The 18,466-nt window shown below is 34.8% G+C and overlaps 2 long non-coding RNA genes and 1 pseudogene across 3 annotated transcripts; 2 read left to right on the top strand and 1 right to left on the bottom strand.

The window, feature by feature from the left end:
* Positions 1-307: 307 nt before the first annotated feature.
* LOC127095629 (uncharacterized) lies at positions 308-3,834 on the top strand. Of its 2 annotated transcripts, none has more exons than XR_007792675.1 (2): positions 308-477; positions 3,523-3,834. It is a non-coding gene; the product is annotated as an uncharacterized LOC127095629 (long non-coding RNA). The 2 variants fall into 2 exon arrangements; XR_007792674.1 differs by lacking the exon at positions 3,523-3,834 and adding an exon at positions 585-896.
* A 10,827-nt stretch (positions 3,835-14,661) lies between these two features.
* On the top strand, positions 14,662-15,421 carry LOC127098442 (uncharacterized). Its single transcript, XR_007793364.1, has 3 exons — positions 14,662-14,812; positions 14,953-15,171; positions 15,309-15,421. It is a non-coding gene; the product is annotated as an uncharacterized LOC127098442 (long non-coding RNA).
* Positions 15,422-16,737: 1,316 nt separating this feature from the next.
* Positions 16,738-17,474, bottom strand: LOC127096281 (SUPPRESSOR OF GAMMA RESPONSE 1-like; annotated as a pseudogene).
* Between the last annotated feature and the right edge of the window lie 992 nt (positions 17,475-18,466).

Here is an 18,466-nt window from a genome sequence, read left to right as displayed (position 1 = left end):
TAAAATGAAACAGTCATTTGTCGATGTGTTTTGTAATATCAATAGTCAAAAAAATTTATGTAATGAAATAATTAAAAATAATAATTGTTTCAAACAAATATATTATTAATTAAAGTTGAGACCAATGTCACATCCCGAAGTGAGTATTATATAGTTATATCTCATATAAATAATTAAGAATGACACTTTTGCATATTAAAATCGACCTTTAACAAAAACGAAATAATATCCAATATATATAAATAGATAAATATTGAAGTAAAGTAATGAAAATATAAAAATAATTTAAATTTATTTATTTATTTTCTTTTCCAACATCTTCTTTACCCTCTATAAATTTCATTTCAGTATATATATTGTAATCCTAAATCTCAACAGGAAAAACAGCAAAAGGTGAATTTTTTTCAATGGCCTTCACGTTAATCAATCGATCGTATTTTTGCTTGATTTTGTTCATTTCTATGATCCTGCTTTCAGGTAATGAATAAAAGTTTATTTTTATCTCTCTAGTCGTATGCTTCATATAGGATCAACAAACTCTTAAGAACACAAAATCTATAGTTAATTTTTTGTTGTTGTGGCAGGTTTATCAAGTGGTGAGTATGGCGTCATGGATATAAAATGTCAGGATGGTAATTGTGCGTCTGATGGACAATGCAATTCAGACTGTCTTAAAAAGGGATTTAAGAAAGGTGGTGTTTGTAGAATAATTTTTCCTAGTTCTAATAAATGTTGTTGTACTATAGGATGATTTATTTTGTCCTTTAAGAAAACTAAATGAATAAAAGGAATACCTAATGTATGTTTCGATTTAAGATTTTGTAAGAATATATATTGGGTAAAATAAAGTAATCATTCAAATTGATTAATATAATCAAGTTGTAATATTCTAGTCATTTTTATTTTGTTGTAAACTATATCCATGAGTACTGAAAATTTGAATTTGCATCAAATACAAATTCGGATCTATTCGCTATATATATCATTTTATAATTTTGTTATAAAGTTTTTCTACTACACAATCAGAAAAAATATAGTTTTCCCATTTTGATAACATAAATCGTAAAACTTATTTTGATTTTATTCATTGTTATATTACTTTACGTTTTAAAGCACGGAACATCTTATAAATATTCTAGTGACTCTCATTTCGAAAATCAGTTTCGATTTTTTGGGAAAGAGCCTTGTCATTATGTATTTTTCTTCCGATCATTTCTTTCAACTTCCCTTTTTAATAAGATAAATCGTAAAACATATTTTGATATTATTCATTGTTATATAATTCTACTTTATTAAAGCATCCAACATCTTATAAATATTCTACTGACTCTCATTTCAAAATTTAATTCGATTTTAGGGAAAAGAGCCTTGTCATTTTGTGTTTTTCTTCCAATTAGTGCTTTTTAATTCCCACACTTGAACAAAATATCGTGAGGATAATATGGACTTTCATAAACTGCATACTATTTTCATTATTTTTGTGTGAATATTTTGTGCCACGGAGAAGGAGATCAAATGGTGCATAGAAAGTGAAAGTTAAACAAATGATAGAATGTTTAGAAAGTTACACCAACGATGACTAAAATTTAAGATATTAGTGATGTAATATTAAATTGGGTCAATTGACCATTTATTTAAATGGAACCCAATTCAAAGTTGTTAAACGGAAGAGAAAAAAAAAGTCAAATTATAACATTTATTAGCAAGGAAATAAAATAATAAAAGATGGAGATAAGGATGAAAATATAAAAGAAACAGAATAAAATACTTCCAAGAAAATAAAATTACATAAATACAAGAACGAATACAAAGTAAATACTAAAAAAGGAATGACAAATTTATACCGTCTTAACCAAATTTTTACTTTTGTAATAAGTGTAAGGAATAAAACATAACATTACATGTCATAATTCCACTCAAAATAACTAGTGTGCGTTCTTTTTATATATTTGTTATCACTAGCGAGACTCAATATGAAGTTAGCCCACAAAAATCAGTAAGTATCCTTGATTAAAATATACTTAATGTTAACACTTTAGAAATTAACCGAAGTTAGAATCTTACCTCTTACTGAAGAAATTAATATATAAAAATATTATTTTTAAATTTTTTCATTTATAAATATAAAAACTTATTTTTTGTATATAAATATAAATAAATTTTGTAGTCGTGGACTAAAACCTAGAAAAAAAACTTACACCCGTTTCACTCATCTAGCGAATACCAGTGGAGCTACCCCATCCATCGTATTAACAAATTAATGTAAATTCTCAACAGTTTGCATAAAAAATTATTAATTAAAATACCTCAACAAATCATCCATTAACAAATATGTCAATATAAGGTATCTTTCTTTTCTTCAGTCAAATTCCATTACTCAAGAAATAGATATACTAAAATCTTCTTAATTAATGATGAAATAAAAATTAAGTTATATAAATTCAATAAAACTAAGGATGCTACAATTTCACAATATTCCTACCAAATAAAACAATTTATTAAATGATATAAGGTTGAGAAATGAATATGTTACATATTTGATATATTATATTGTTACCATTTTACCCCCTTAAATAGTTTCATCCTCTAAACTACATAAACATAAAAATACTCTCTCGTAAACTTATAAATTTGTAAAACTAAATTATAAAAAAAATTAATTCTCATTATATCGAGTATATGAAGTAATTTATTAAAATTTAAGTTATTGCATTCTACCCACCAAATAAATAATTTTTTTCTCATGAAAACAAACCCATAACTACACCCTAAAAAATTACAAATAAATAACATATAAATTTTACCATTCATTTGATTTAAAATCACATTCGAAAATAACTTTTTGTTTTTATCAGTAACAAATTCTAGATTACTCCTCTAAATAAATACATACAGAAATCAAATAAATTTACGTGAATAATTAAATATATAACATCAATTAAAATGAAACAGTCATTTGTCGATGTGTTGTGTAATATCAATAGTCAATATTTTTTATATAATGAAATAATTAAAAATAATAATTGTTTCCAACAAATATATTAATAATTAAAGTTGAGACCAATGTCACATCCCGAAGTGAGTATTATATAGTTATATCTCATATAAATAATTAAGAATGACACTTTTGCATATTAAAATCGACCTTTAACAAAAACGAAATAATATCCAATATATATAAATAGATAAATATGGAAGTAAAGTAATGAAAATATAAAAATAATTTAAATTTATTTATTTATTTTCTTTTCCAACATCTTCTTTACCCTCTATAAATTTCATTTCAGTATATATATTGTAATCCTAAATCTCAACAGGAAAACAGCAAAAGGTGAATTTTTTTCAATGGCCTTCACGTTAATCAATCGATCGTATTTTTGCTTGATTTTGTTCATTTCTATGATCCTGCTTTCAGGTAATGAATAAAAGTTTATTTTTATCTCTCTAGTCGTATGCTTCATATAGGATCAACAAACTCTTAAGAACACAAAATCTATAGTTAATTTTTTTTTGTTGTGGCAGGTTTATCAAGTGGTGAGTATGGCGTCATGGATATAAAATGTCAGGATGGTAATTGTGCGTCTGATGGACAATGCAATTCAGACTGTCTTAAAAAGGGATTTAAGAAAGGTGGTGTTTGTAGAATAATTTTTCCTAGTTCTAATAAATGTTGTTGTACTATAGGATGATTTATTTTGTCCTTTAAGAAAACTAAATGAATAAAAGGAATACCTAATGTATGTTTCGATTTAAGATTTTGTAAGAATATATATTGGGTAAAATAAAGTAATCATTCAAATTGATTAATATAATCAAGTTGTAATATTCTAGTCATTTTTATTTTGTTGTAAACTATATCCATGAATACTGAAAATTTGAATTTGCATCAAATACAAATTCGGATCTATTCGCTATATATATCATTTTATAATTTTGTTCTAAAGTTTTTCTACTACACAATCAGAAAAAGTATAGTTTTCCCATTTTGATAACATAAATCGTAAAACTTATTTTGATTTTATTCATTGTTATATTACTTTTCGTTTTAAAGCATCGAACATCTTATAAATATTCTAGTGACTCTCATTTCGAAAATCAGTTTCGATTTTTTGGGAAAGAGCCTTGTCATTATGTATTTTTCTTCCGATCATTTCTTTCAACTTCCCTTTTTAATAAGATAAATCGTAAAACATATTTTGATATTATTCATTGTTATATAATTCTACTTTATTAAAGCATCCAACATCTTATAAATATTCTATTGACTCTCATTTCAAAATTTAATTCGATTTTAGGGAAAAGAGCCTTGTCATTTTGTGTTTTTCTTCCAATTAGTGCTTTTTAATTCCCACACTTGAACAAAATATCGTGAGGATAATATGGACTTTCATAAACTGCATACTATTTTCATTATTTTTGTGTGAATATTTTGTGCCACGGAGAAGGAGATCAAATGGTGCATAGAAAGTGAAAGTTAAACAAATGATAGAATGTTTAGAAAGTTACACCAACCATGACTAAAATTTAAGATATTAGTGATGTAATATTAAATTGGGTCAATTGACCATTTATTTAAATGGAACCCAATTCAAAGTTGTTAAATGGAAGAGAAAAAAAAAAGTCAAATTATAACATTTATTAGCAAGGAAATAAAATAATAAAAGATGGAGATAAGGATGAAAATATAAAAGAAACAGAATAAAATACTTCCAAGAAAATAAAATTACATAAATACAAGAACGAATACAAAGTAAATACTAAAAAAGGAATGACAAATTTATACCGTCTTAACCAAATTAATACTTTTGTAATAAGTGTAAGGAATAAAACATAACATTACATGTCATAATTCCACTCAAAATAACTAGTGTGCGTTCTTTTTATATATTTGTTATCACTAGCGAGACTCAATATGAAGTTAGCCCACAAAAATCAGTAAGTATCCTTGAATAAAATATACTTAATGTTAACAGTTTAGAAATTAACCGAAGTTAGAATCTTACCTCTTACTGAAGAAATTAATATATAAAAAAATATTATTTTTAAATTTTTTCATTTATAAATATAAAAAACTTATTTTTTGTATATAAATATAAATAAATTTTGTCGTCGTGGACTAAAACCTAGAAAAAAACTTACACCCGTTTCACTCATCTAGCGAATACCAGTGGAGTTACCCCATCCATCGTATTAACAAATTAATGTAAATTCTCAACAGTTTGCATAAAAAATTATTAATTAAAATACCTCAACAAATCTAAAATTCTTATTAATTAATGATGAAATAAAAATTAAGTTATATAAATTCAATAAAACTAAGGATGCTACAATTTCACAATATTCCTACCTCATAAAACAATTTATTAAATGATATAAGGTTTGAGAAATGAATATGTTACATATTTGAAATATTATGATGTTACCATTTTACCCCCTTAAAATAGTTTCATCCTCTAAACTACATAAACATAAAATACTCTCTCGTAAACTTATAATTTGTAAAACTAAATTAAAAAAAAAATTAATTCTCATTATATCGAGTATATGAAGTAATTTATTAAAATTTTAAGTTATTGCATTCTACCCACCAAATAAATAATTTTTTTCTCATGAAAACAAACCCATAACTACACCCTAAAAAATTACAAATAAATAACATATAAATTTTACCATTCATTTGATTTAAAATCACATTCGAAAATAACTTTTTGTTTTTATCAGTAACAAATTCTAGATTACTCCTCTAAATAAATACATACAGAAATCAAATAAATTTACGTGAATAATTAAATATATAACATCAATTAAAATGAAACAGTCATTTGTCGATGTGTTGTGTAATATCAATAGTCAAAATTTTTAATATAATGAAATAATTAAAAATAATAATTGTTTCCAACAAATATATTAATAATTAAAGTTGAGACCAATGTCTCATCCCGAAGTGAGTATTATATAGTTATATCTCATATAAATAATTAAGAATGACACTTTTGCATATTAAAATCGACCTTTAACAAAAACGAAATAATATCCAATATATATAAATAGATAAATATTGAAGTAAAGTAATGAAATATAAAAATAATTTAAATTTATTTATTTATTTTCTTTTCCAGCATCTTCTTTACCCTCTATAAATTTCATTTCAGTATATATATTGTAATCCTAAATCTCAACAGGAAAAACAGCAAAAGGTGAATTTTTTTCAATGGCCTTCACGTTAATCAATCGATCGTATTTTTGCTTGATTTTGTTCATTTCTATGATCCTGCTTTCAGGTAATGAATAAAAGTTTATTTTTATCTCTCTAGTCGTATGCTTCATATAGGATCAACAAACTCTTAAGAACACAAAATCTATAGTTAATTTTTTTTTGTTGTGGCAGGTTTATCAAGTGGTGAGTATGGCGTCATGGATATAAAATGTCAGGATGGTAATTGTGCGTCTGATGGACAATGCAATTCAGACTGTCTTAAAAAGGGATTTAAGAAAGGTGGTGTTTGTAGAATAATTTTTCCTACTTCTAATAAATGTTGTTGTACTATAGGATGATTTATTTTGTCCTTTAAGAAAACTAAATGAATAAAAGGAACCTAATGTACTAAATGAATAAAATGAGTAAATTGCAATGCGGAAAAGAAAATGGCGGCAGGATTAACTTCCTCCCAAAGTGCTCCAAACTCGATTACAGACTCTATCACAGACTTGATGACACAATTGTGGTAACACTCCAATGCGAAGCGATTACCACTATAAAATACTGAATATATGCCTAAGTGAAACAAAGTTGCTTCTGAGTTTGCCTCTGCTCTAAGTTTGGATGATTGTAAAACTGAATTCGCGTTTCTATTTATAAGCAAACAAAAAAGGTGGAATTGACTTGGATGCCCTTCAACTTGAAAATAGGGGAAACCGTTTCCTTCTTGTGGCGCCCGCCACAAGGCTATGGCGCCCGCCACAAGCACAAAGTGGGGCGCCTTAGTGGATGAAGTGGGGAAACGTGGGAGTTGAGGAAGTTGGACTTGGACACGTCATGGCTTGGTCTGTGGCGCCCGCCAGGGGGTAGGCCATAAGCACAAAATGCTGAATTTTAGGGTTTTTAGCTCTTTTTCACTCCTTTTCTCGATCGGGGCTCCGATTAAAGTAAAAACCTGTAAACAAAGAAAAACATAGCAATAACACAATAAAATGATAATAAAACAATTAGAATGCATGTGAAATCGGAGTCAAAAATACGTAAATTTTAGTGTGATCAAGCCGCAACACGTTGTTGAACTGGAGCTGGTCGATAGACTGGAGGCGCTTGATAAGCCTGAGTAGGCTATTGATTGAATGCAGGCGTCACAGCAGCTACGTATGGTTGCGGGGCGTACTGGACGAGATACATGGGTTGCTGATAGGGAATTGGTTGTTGAACATACTGTTGAGGTGAGTATTATTGTGGTCTCCTTCTTGGAGGAGCTCTTCCTTGACCAACAGTCACAACATTTGTTTCCCCTTCCTTCTTCCTGGGAAACCCTCCAGAGAACTTCTTTTGATTGGCATTTGAAGCTCCAGCTACAGCCGCCAGTTTTCCATTCCTTACACCATATTCTACACGAGCTCCTATAGCCACAAGCTCCGAGAATCCCAGGGAAGCACTTCCAACCATCTTCTCATAGAATTGAGGTTGGACAATGTCGATAAATAGTTTCGCCAATTCCTTCTCAGCCAGAGGTGGTTCAACCTGAGAAGCCAGTTCCCTCCATCTTTGAGCGTATTCTTTGAAGGACTCCTTGTCATGTTGGAACATGCTCTGCAACTGTCTTTTGTCAGGTGCCATGTCCATATTATATTTGTAATGTTTTATGAACGCGTCTAACAGGTCTTGGAAACACCTGATCCTATTCTGATCCAGACTTAGGTACCATTTGGAAGGAGCCCCACTCAAGCTATCTTGAAAACAATGGATCATCAGCTTGTCGTCCTCCACGTGTGCAGCCATTTTTCGATAATACATGATGAGATGGCTCTTTGGACAAGTATGCCCCTTGTATTTGTCGAAGTCCAGATTTTTGAATTTGGCCGGAATCACCAACCCGGATACCAGGCACATTTCTTTGGCAGCAGATCCAAAGACGTGGTCTCCTTCTAAATCTCGGAATTTCTTCTCAAGGAGCTGCATGTTCTCCTTTACCTCTCTGAAATCCTCAAACCTTACTTCGTCACCAGCAACTGTTGAGTCAATAGTCTGATACATGTGGTTTTGATCTTCATAATGAGGAATATGCCTAGCATAGGCAGCTGGTGGAACCACAGTATGGATGACTGGACGTGCGCCAGTGTAAATCGGTAATGGCACGGCTTGTTGGACATATTGCCCCATTTCGTGCACCACCTCCGCTCGGGGGACGAAGTCATAAGGTAGCCCATATGGAGGAAGGGTTGAGGGTAACGTCCTCTGAGGTGGGACTTCCATTGCTGGGCCCGTGGTCTCTGAAATCATGGTCGCTTGCGGAATCTCAAACCTGAAGGTCAAAGCTTGCAGCATCTCTCGCATCTGGGACATGCCTCCTTTGATCTCATCTAGTTCAGCTCTAACTCGGGCGCTCTCTTGTTCTTGTTCATCCATTCTCTGTCTTGCTCTGGCACGAGTATTATATCGGTGTTGAAAATTCAGCGTGAAACTGGAGGAAGAAAGGGCAGAGTGAGACTTTTTTTTTTGTAAATGTATGAATGCATGTATGGATGCATCTTGTTTGCAAAACTCTTGGTTAGTTTCAGTCATTCATTTCAGAAATGCCACAATACTTGTTTGCAAATATTTAAAATAATAAGGAAATGAAACACAATAAAAATGAATCTCAAAAGCGATTTTTCATTAATCTCATATCAAAGTTCAAATACAAAGACGTGTTTATGGCTTATGGGCTTTCCGAACCGTAGCAAGGTCGATAGTCAGCCCTTCTAGCATTGCTTTACAAAACTTAATGAAATTAAAGACTTGATGCGGGGTGTTCTTTGGACACATGCACCAATCAGCTTCTTGCAGCTTCTCAGGTAGCTCTCGCATGATGGAACTCGCAAATCCCGACAGCCTCAGAAATTTGCCCTTCCACTCAGTGTAAAGCCCTTGGAGATCTTGAATGATGCGCAAGTCTTCAGCCTTGGTCACCTCTATGTCCCTATAGAGGTTTCTCAAATATCTGCTTTCACCTAGCAACACCATATAGGCAGCATCCTGATCCCCACCTTCAAGTGCCTGGATTCTAGCATCGGCTCGTTCCAAATGATATTTCAGCCGTGTGCAAACTCTTTCTGACTCTTCAGTCTTCAGCTTCTCGCGTTCCAGAGTATCCTTGTATTTCTGAATGGTATTCTCCAGTTCACGAGTATGAATCTCGGAAATAAGCCGTGCTTCCCTTTTCATTTCAAGGGTCAGTTCCAGAGTCTTGTTGAGTTTTTGAATCCGGAGTAAAGCTCTATCCAACTCTTCCTCTTTTAACTTGAATACAGATTTAGTGCTATAGAGCGCTTGCCTGAATTTTTCCCTCCTTGCTTCAGATTCTCTAGCTCTTTTGTTGGAGATTTCAAGCTCTTTGTCCTTCTTTTGTTGACCGTCTTTCAAGTTCCCATTCTCTATCGAGACTCGGCCGAGCTTAATTCTCAAATCAGCATTTTCCAACTCCAACTCCTTAATACGGGCATTGAGCTTCTCTACATCTTCAGGTAATATGGGCTCTGGCTCAGGAACCAATGGATAGATAGAAGGATCAAATGGAAAAGGGAGTTTAATCATCTGAACCCTCTCTCTAACCCAACAAGTGTAAGGCTCTTGAGCAATGACATTTCTCTTACCCAACTCTTTACCTTTTCTGATAACTGCTTGCCAAGACCTCTTGATCTTCTTCACCATGGGATGATCTGCTTCAACACTGTGTAAGATGAAAGGCTCTAAAGCTTCAGTTTTTGGAGGGCCATTCATAGGGTACCCATGCTGCCTCAGAGATAACATGGGGTTATAGTTAATGCAACCCTTGGTTCCTATCAAAGGCACATTGGGGAGGTCTCCAATGCTGACAATGACATCCTTGGTTTCCCAATCCCTGATATACCACTTAACATGACTGGAGGTGAGGGAAGCTAACTTCTGGGAAGGCTTGAGTTCCTTTGAGACAAAAGGGCCTTCTTCGGGCATATGGGATCTCAACCATGCATGCAACAACTGCGCACAACATAAGATGATTCCTCCCTTCTTCTCGTGGCGATCGTGGAGAGCGTAGTGGAGGTCTGCCAAGAGGAACGGTACAGGGTTACCAGAGAGGAAAATTCTCACCGCCAGGTGGTCCACAAAATGGTCAATATTTGGGAAGAGAACTATCCCATATACCAACACGGCTAACACAACATAGAAGGCTTCCCAATTACCTTCTTTCTCCATCTTCTTAGCTTAATCTTCCAAGAATTTCCTAGAGAAACCATTGAAAGCTCCCTTCACATCCCAATTGTCCACGACTTCAGAGACTTTCAAACCCAAAGCTAAAGTTATCCTCTTGGGAGGAATATCTTCATCGAACCTGGGAAATGGATTATGATTCTTCAAATTCCGGCCTATGATCCTCTCAAACTCCTCCAAGGTAGGAGCCAATTGGAAGTCAGAAAACGTGAAACAACGTAGAGCTGGATCGTAGAACTGAGCAATAGTCATTGTGGTCATCATGTCCATCTTCTCATTTAGGATGTCCAGAATTCTTCCATAGTTTTGCACAAAGCTGTTGAGTTTGATTGGTGTTACTTTGGCACTCAACTTCTGCAGGCTGACAAGGTCCACGTTCTTGTATTTGAACTGAAAAGTGCCTCTTCTCTCAGGATTCATCTTGCTAACAAGTCTTGGATTCCTGAAATAATGCGAAACAAACTAAGAGTTTTGCTTTTTATGCATGTGCAATGAATGGATGGATGCAATGTTTTTTTGGTATAAGTTCAAAGGTCCGAGGTATGGATAAATTTGATTGCTTTCCAAAATAGGGGTTCTCACCGGGTATGATCTAGGGCTTTGTTACAAAGGGTCCCCAGAGTCATTGATTCACAAGAATGTTTGACGCTTACGGGAAATACTTTCCGGTCGTCAACTCCATCAAGGGAATCTATTCTGGGTGAGGTTCTCGTACCGACTCTTACGAAGTATTCACCTCGGGAGTCCGCACTACGCAACCATCGACTCGGTTCTAGACAGGGTACTCAGAGTCATGGATTCAAAAGAATGTTTGACGCTTACGGAAAATACTTTTCGATCGTCAACTCCATCTAGAGAATCTATTCTGAGCGAGGTTCTCGTATCGATCTTTACGAAGTATTCACCTCGGGAATCCATACTACGCAACCATCATTTCTAGTTGGCCAAAGGTTCAATGTTCTAAAAGGTTCTTAGAGTCATGGACCCCTTTGAAACATCGAAGCTTACGAGGTATACACCTCGGGCGAAATATCGATAAAAACCCAAGAAAGAACGACAATGATATTGGTCGTCGCAACCAAATCAGGGTTCGGGAGTCGATTACGCAAGGGGAAGGTATTAGCACCCCTCACGCCCGTTGTACTCAACCGGAACCATTAGGTCAGTTGTGTGCATTAGTGTTAGTTTAAAATGTTAGGCTTTTCAAGTTATTAAGTGGGAAAGAAAGAATAAAAGAGAGGAGAATATTTTTGGATTTTTGACGAAGGACTAAACCTAAGTTTTTTATTAGTGGGCCTGACAAGATTTACAAATCCTGCTCCTACGTATCTCAACAGAGAAATCAAGGCTTACGTAGTTCTGGGTAGAAAAATGTTTGTCTGTTGGTCGATTTTAGCGAAAGCTACTTTGTGTCAAATCGACGAAAACATTGTTGGACTACCCAAAACAGGTGGAAAAACATCGCCTTGCATCGTTTTGAAACAAAGTACCTTTCGTTTGAGAAAAGGTTTGGAGGGTTAATCGCACGGCGGCGAGAAAAAGAAATTGATTGGTTTAATGTGTTTTGAGTAATGGCGAGAACTTGGATGAGCGAGATATCCATCTCGAATCCTAGTCTCAGGAGTGCGGGGTATACACCACGTTCCATTTCCATCTTATTTGCAAAAATGTTTAATAAGCATTAAGTGTTTTTTGAGGTTTGATTGAGAAAGGGTTTAAAGAAACCGTATTGACAATTTTAAATGATGGCAAGAGCTAAGATAGGCGAGGCATCCGCCTCGAATCTTAATCTTAGGAGTGCATGGTATACACCATGTTCTATTTCCATCTTTATTGAAAAAAATGTTTAGATAGGACTTAAGTATTTTGAGTTTTATTGTAAAAATGACTTGACATTAGATCAAGCATTTGATGAGCAATTGAGAAAGATTTGAATGAAGGTTTGAGAGAAAACAAAGTGGATAAATTTGGATGATGGCGAGAACTAGGATGAGCGAGACATCCGTCTCGAATCCTAGTCTCAGGAGTGCATGGTATACACCACGTTCCATTTCCATCTTTATTGGAAAGGTCTTGAATATGAATTAATATTTTTGAGTTTTTGATTATGAGAAATGGCTTGACGTTGGATCAAGCGTTTGATGAAAGTTTGAAAGAAATGAAATAGAATGGGAAGAAGAAATGGATTGATTTGTTTATTGAGAAAATACTCGACGTTGGATCGAGTCTTATTTTTTGATATTTTGGAAATGGTTGATTTTATTCTTGTGTTAGTAGCTAACTAAACAGTCAAGCAATAACAAAGAAATAAAAAGCGATAAAATTATTACATGCCATGGGAGTGGGGATACATTTTGTCATATGGGGATTCAAAGTAAAGGAATAATTAAATCAGATCAATCAATGAATGAACAAGGCATGAGTGTAGGTGCAAGGGAAACTGTCTCATTGTAAGAAGGCCCAAGAGTAAGCCATGTGAAGAAAATAAATAACACAACAAGTTATATTTACAAAACACTTAAAAATTAAATTGAAAAAGGGTAAAATCGGGATTTGCACGGATGGAAATTGAGGGACACATAAAACCTAAATAATGTGCTCAAAGCCAGTTTGTGCATGTTGACAATAATTGAAATGTCATATGCGATTAATCGAAACGCGGCGAAATACTATCAATATATCGATAAAAATAATCATGGATAAACAACATGGGAATTGTTGGATCCGTAAATTAAAATCGATGTTTAAATAATAAACCAAGTCAAAGAAAAATGCTAAAATCAGCAAGTGTTGGAGAAATGAGAATAAAAAAGGATTTAAAATTCATTAAAAGATTAAAACTGAAAAAATAATTAAAAAAAAGTATGTGCCAAGGATTGAACCCACGACTATCTGGTGGAGTGCCAAGAGTCTTTACCACCCAGCCATGATCGTCCACTTGCTAGAGTAACGAAATCAATAATACATGAAATGAGTGTTTAAATCACACAAAAGGAACGAAATCATAATGGGCATAGCGACATGGGCCTGGGTAAGTTTGACTCGTTTGAAATCGAGGCCCAACAGAAAAAGTATAACAAATCAGGTAAAAAAATAAACCCTAAACTTGATTTGTTTGACCCACCATCTCCTTCTTTCCCAAATCAAGATTCCCTCCCCCTTTTCAGAACAATAAGAATGGTCGTGACCCAACACATAAACCGGACAGAAGCATCACAAATCAACCCTGAGGTTCTCGCTTCCGATTTCAATTATAAAGCGCGAATGGCAAAAAAGGTGATACCGGTGATGGATTTTCGAACAACGACAACAAACAGCGGTAAACAATCGAATGCATCATGCATAAAGAGAAAGTGGTAACCTGTGAAACCACGGACGCAACGACGATTTGGTCGATTTGGTCTTCCTTGGAACTGCCTCCGCCTCCTTTTCTTCGTAGTGGTGGCTTCAGGTAATTTAACTCGATTGAATTTAATGCACTGTGCGAAAGGATACTGTGAGATTGATGAAAAATTTCGTAGCCGCCGCTCTCATTCTAGGGTTCTTGTGAATAGTAACCTCCTTTTTATACAGGACCCCCTTTTTCCTCTACTGCGTTTTCTACTGTGTAGTGGAGCCTTCGTACGGAGGATGCTAAAGGTTTTGTCTTCATCCTAGCTTGGTGGTCCCGGGTGTCAATTCTCTTCATTTCGAAACTTCACCGTTGGTAAAAACTTTTACCCTCATAAGTTACTCAACTAAAAAGTTTGCGTTTTTGGAATTAACTGATTTCGTGTTGTTATTGATTTGCAGATGTTGTGACGAAAACAGGAGTTAAAGAGAGTAAGCAAATGTGAGTGTGATTGTACCGTGAGGTGAAACAACAGATGATGGTTGGTAGGATGGAAGTGGTGTAGGGCCATTTCTAAGATTAGGGTTTTCGTGAAGGTTTAGATCTTGTCCTACAGGTTTTGGAGCGAGCTTTCCAATCAGATTGAACAACATACTTCTTAGAGCACTTATCACACTTCCACTTTTTCTCACCGTGCTTTCTGCAGAAGTGCTTCTTGATACTAGTTAGGTCTCCTAAGGCTCTTGATGGGTCATGGTGCACACAAGTTGGCTCTGGACATACCTATACGTTCTTCCTTTTTTCTCATTGCTTGTTCTCTGCTTCAACTTCCATGGCAAATTGTGTCCTCTTTTATGAAGTTAAAGATTCTGATTTCTTTGAAATCCTTTGTTGCAGATCTCACATATGAATCTATTTGTTGCCATAAGTGTCTTCGGCGATAGAGCTATAACTTCAGCTTCCGGGTCTGGATTGCTAGGAAGGTTTCTCCTTTTCTTAGGTGGAGTCTCACCATGAGTTTGAGTTTGAGTGAAAATAAAGGGGTGAGTTGAATTTTTAATGAAAAATGTTCCTGTCATGAAAAATCAGATGCAGGTTAAATGTACTTTTATTGGAATTGTTTTTATTGGCCTTTTCTCTATTGCAAGTGGACTGAATGGCTTGGTTTACATTGGTATTGCAGGTGGACATGGCATGGTGATGAATTGGAATGCTATGGATTATGCTCATGGAGGATTGCAATTGCTGCAATGTGTTTTGCTCTTCATAACCAAAGATTATTTTTGAAGTATACATCAAAATGCAATCGACATATAATGTCTTCATTGAACCATCTATTTCAAAAGTTTTAAGAATGCGACGAGCCAACAGGAGACCGGTGCAATAGGCTGCAACATAATTGGTAAGACCTACTTCAGACCATAGTGGGAAGTTCTTGCGCATAAGCCTCTCTTCTCTGAAACTTGACTTGAAAACTCTTGAAGTAAGCCTTGATTGAATATTTATTTTGACATTTCGCTTCTTTGATCGATTTGGTAGGTTGGTGGCTCGAGTTGTAAAACATGGACATGGCGGAGAGCGTATTCAAATCTGAAGCAAACTCTTATCTTGAAGTAAAGAGCTCAATTTAGAACACTACATGTTGCTGACTATAAGAGGTTTTGGAACCTGTAAAAATCTTCAATTCTTTGGATGGTTACAATGACCCTCAATGTATTAAAAAAAGTTATGTTGCATTATGCTAGCATTAGCCTGGACTCGGTTTGTTTCCATGGCTCGAAACACTTATGGTTGGACCAAGTTTCAATAGCTTTTGGCGTACATTGCAAGCTTGCTTTCATAAGTTAAAACTTGAGTTTCTTCACCTGTTTCAGGTAGCATTGTAGCAGAAATACTCCAGCCTGAACTTCGGGCTTCGGCGGCTAGAAGAAATGCAGAATTGACATGGCTTTGAGATGCAGGGAATAGCTTTTGGATCTCCTATCACAGGTAGCACGATAACCTTACATTCAGCTGCCTTAGTGACTCGATTTATGTGATGGAGGTCAGTGAGAAAGGTTGTTGCGTTGTTATTGCAGGAAGATATCACGCTGTGTTGAGTTTGTGAGCATAAAGGTTGGAAGCACCTGCTAGCATGTCCTTTTGCAAATTGAGTTCCATGGCCAACTTCTGATGAGAAGAGAAGCGCAAGTTTTGTCCTTGTGGAGAATAATGATTGCATCATAATAGTTCAGAAGAGTCCGTAAACGGCACTCACATCTATTTGGACCCATCTTCTCCTGAAATGTAAGTTTTCTCAACAAAATCGCACTGCATTTTGCCCATTCTCTCTGTGACCTTCTCTTTGTATCAAAAAGTTTTCATTTACTTCTTTTACATCACCTTGGCTCAAGTCATTATTCATGTCAACAACAAGGGAGAAAAGAAGAAAAAGAAATCCAGTCATGGTGTGAGAGCAAAACTGCAGGAGTCTTAAAAAATCCAGTGACCCGTGAGCAGTGAGCATCAAATGGCAAAGGGTTGAGAAAGAGATATGCAGCCGATAGTTCAAAGGCCTCCTCTACCAAACAAGCAGAAAATAGATGCGAAGCAGGCCATCATTGTAAGTCCTTGTTTGGTTCTTCATGAGAAAAAATTTTAGCTGCTTTCAAGCTATTTTTATGTAGCAACTGACCAGGATAAACAATTCTTATCTCCTTAAACTAAATGTGGTTATCTTGCATTTCCAGGTCCATTGCTCAAGTATGGTAAGATAGGAGCCTCAATTTGTGTCTGAAGGAATCTTGATATAACCAAAAAACTTCTAACGAGACAGAGCTGGTGAATGGCAGTAGTCCTGTCACCTAATTTCTCTTTCCTAACCTTGAAGGTTAATTGAGTTGTAGCTTGTTGAAATCTAGCTCTTTCTTATTTGCCCCACCAGATGCAGTGTTGTTGCACTCAGAAGATAGATCTGGTGGTGGATGTCTCAAATTTGTAATATTATTGTTAGAGAAATATAACATGTCGGTGTTGAAACTTGCGACACATGAATTAAGTTCTTCATTTTTTCATTATGTTTATAAAATACTTTTGAAAACACATATTCTCCATTCTTCTCATCTTCATCATTCCCAGGATGGTACTGATGCATTTTCCAGTCAGATTTGTAGGATTTTGACTCTTTCCCAGATATTATATACAAAACCAAGATCTTCTTATAGCCCTTATGTACTCCATATTCTATTACAGCTTTGGTCTTACCAGTCTTGTGCCAGCGTACATGATCTTCAGTTGAACCATGATGTTGAGTATTTTGACGCTTTTGTTGACCAGTACTATATGCATTCATTGTTCTGTGAAAAAAAGTGAATGCTACTCCCATCTTTCTTAGCACCTGGAAGATTTTTAAGGACGTGTATAGCAGATGCCTTGGTCTCCTTCCAATGTTGGTATGAACTCGTCGATAAACATGTGAGGATTTGCATTACTAACACCACATTTAGACGCTAAATGGTCTAATAATTCTACATCAGAATGATCAAACTTTATACCAATCGGAAAGCCAGGCCACTCGCTAGAAACATCACTATTGTCTATACGACAATGACAGTTTGGACATTCCCGATATGCGCCACAATCCTTTATCTGATCAGCTAAAGAGAGTGTAGTTCTTTTCACTTTCTTTGCAAATCCTCCCATGTCAATAAGCTAGCTCCTAGCCATTATTGGTATGAAGGAAATGAATGATGAAGAAAACACACTCAATAGAGAGAGCGATGAATGAATGAGTGAATGAATGAAATAGTCGAGATATGAATGAGTACGTGGAATTTCTTGAATATGAATGGAAAATTTTCCAATGTGAATGAAGAAAATATGAATGTAAATTTGGAATGTGAAAAACATAAAAAATATGGAATAATAAACATGAACATGAATGAAGGATATGAAGGTGAATGAAGAAATAATGCAAATGAGTGATCGATGGAGAAAAATTTCAGGGCCAAAATCGGGGTATGTCAATATGCGAAGGGAAATAGTCGATAAAACCCTCAAAAGATACGTGCACGAGAAGTGCTAAAAGAGAATAAGAAATCGGTCTCACAACCGAGATTTGGGTTCGAAAGTCGGTTGCGCAAGGGGGATGTATTAGCACCCCTTGTGTCCATGGTACTCCATGGGAACCATTTGGATTGTTTTACATACATGGGGATTTATCTATCATTGTGTTATTTTCAAAAGAATGTGTGTGAAAGAGAGGGTGTTTTATTATTATAGTGCTCGCCAAGGATTGGGGCCCTTGTACCTACGTATCACTCATTCGGGGATGAGGAATCAGAGCTCCGTAGTTCAAAGTAGAAAATATTTGTGTGTTGGTTGATTTTACCTTTGAGAAAAGGGTTTTCGGGATGATGCCATAAGGCACAAAAATGAGTTTGATGAGTTGTATTATTTTACCTTGAATAAGGGTTTTATGAAAAGAATGTTTGTGATTGTATTATACTAAAAGTCTATGGGCGGAGGTGATTATTCTAGACAACAAGCCAAGCATCTTGCGTCCAAAATAATCAGAGTAAGGGTAGGAATGCTCCATTCTTACTCATTCTCCACCACTTAAGGCTCGTGGAGCACAATAATAATCGTAATTTTATTGTATTTTTGAATTTGATTATGAAAATGCCACTTGACCTTGAATCAAGGGTTTGACTTATTTG

This window comes from Lathyrus oleraceus, chromosome 6 (genome assembly GCF_024323335.1).
Source record: "Lathyrus oleraceus cultivar Zhongwan6 chromosome 6, CAAS_Psat_ZW6_1.0, whole genome shotgun sequence".
Taxonomy (NCBI): Eukaryota; Viridiplantae; Streptophyta; class Magnoliopsida; order Fabales; family Fabaceae; genus Lathyrus; species Lathyrus oleraceus.
The sequence above is the reverse complement of the archived record's forward strand: the minus strand, read 5'-3'. Positions and strand labels throughout refer to the sequence as shown.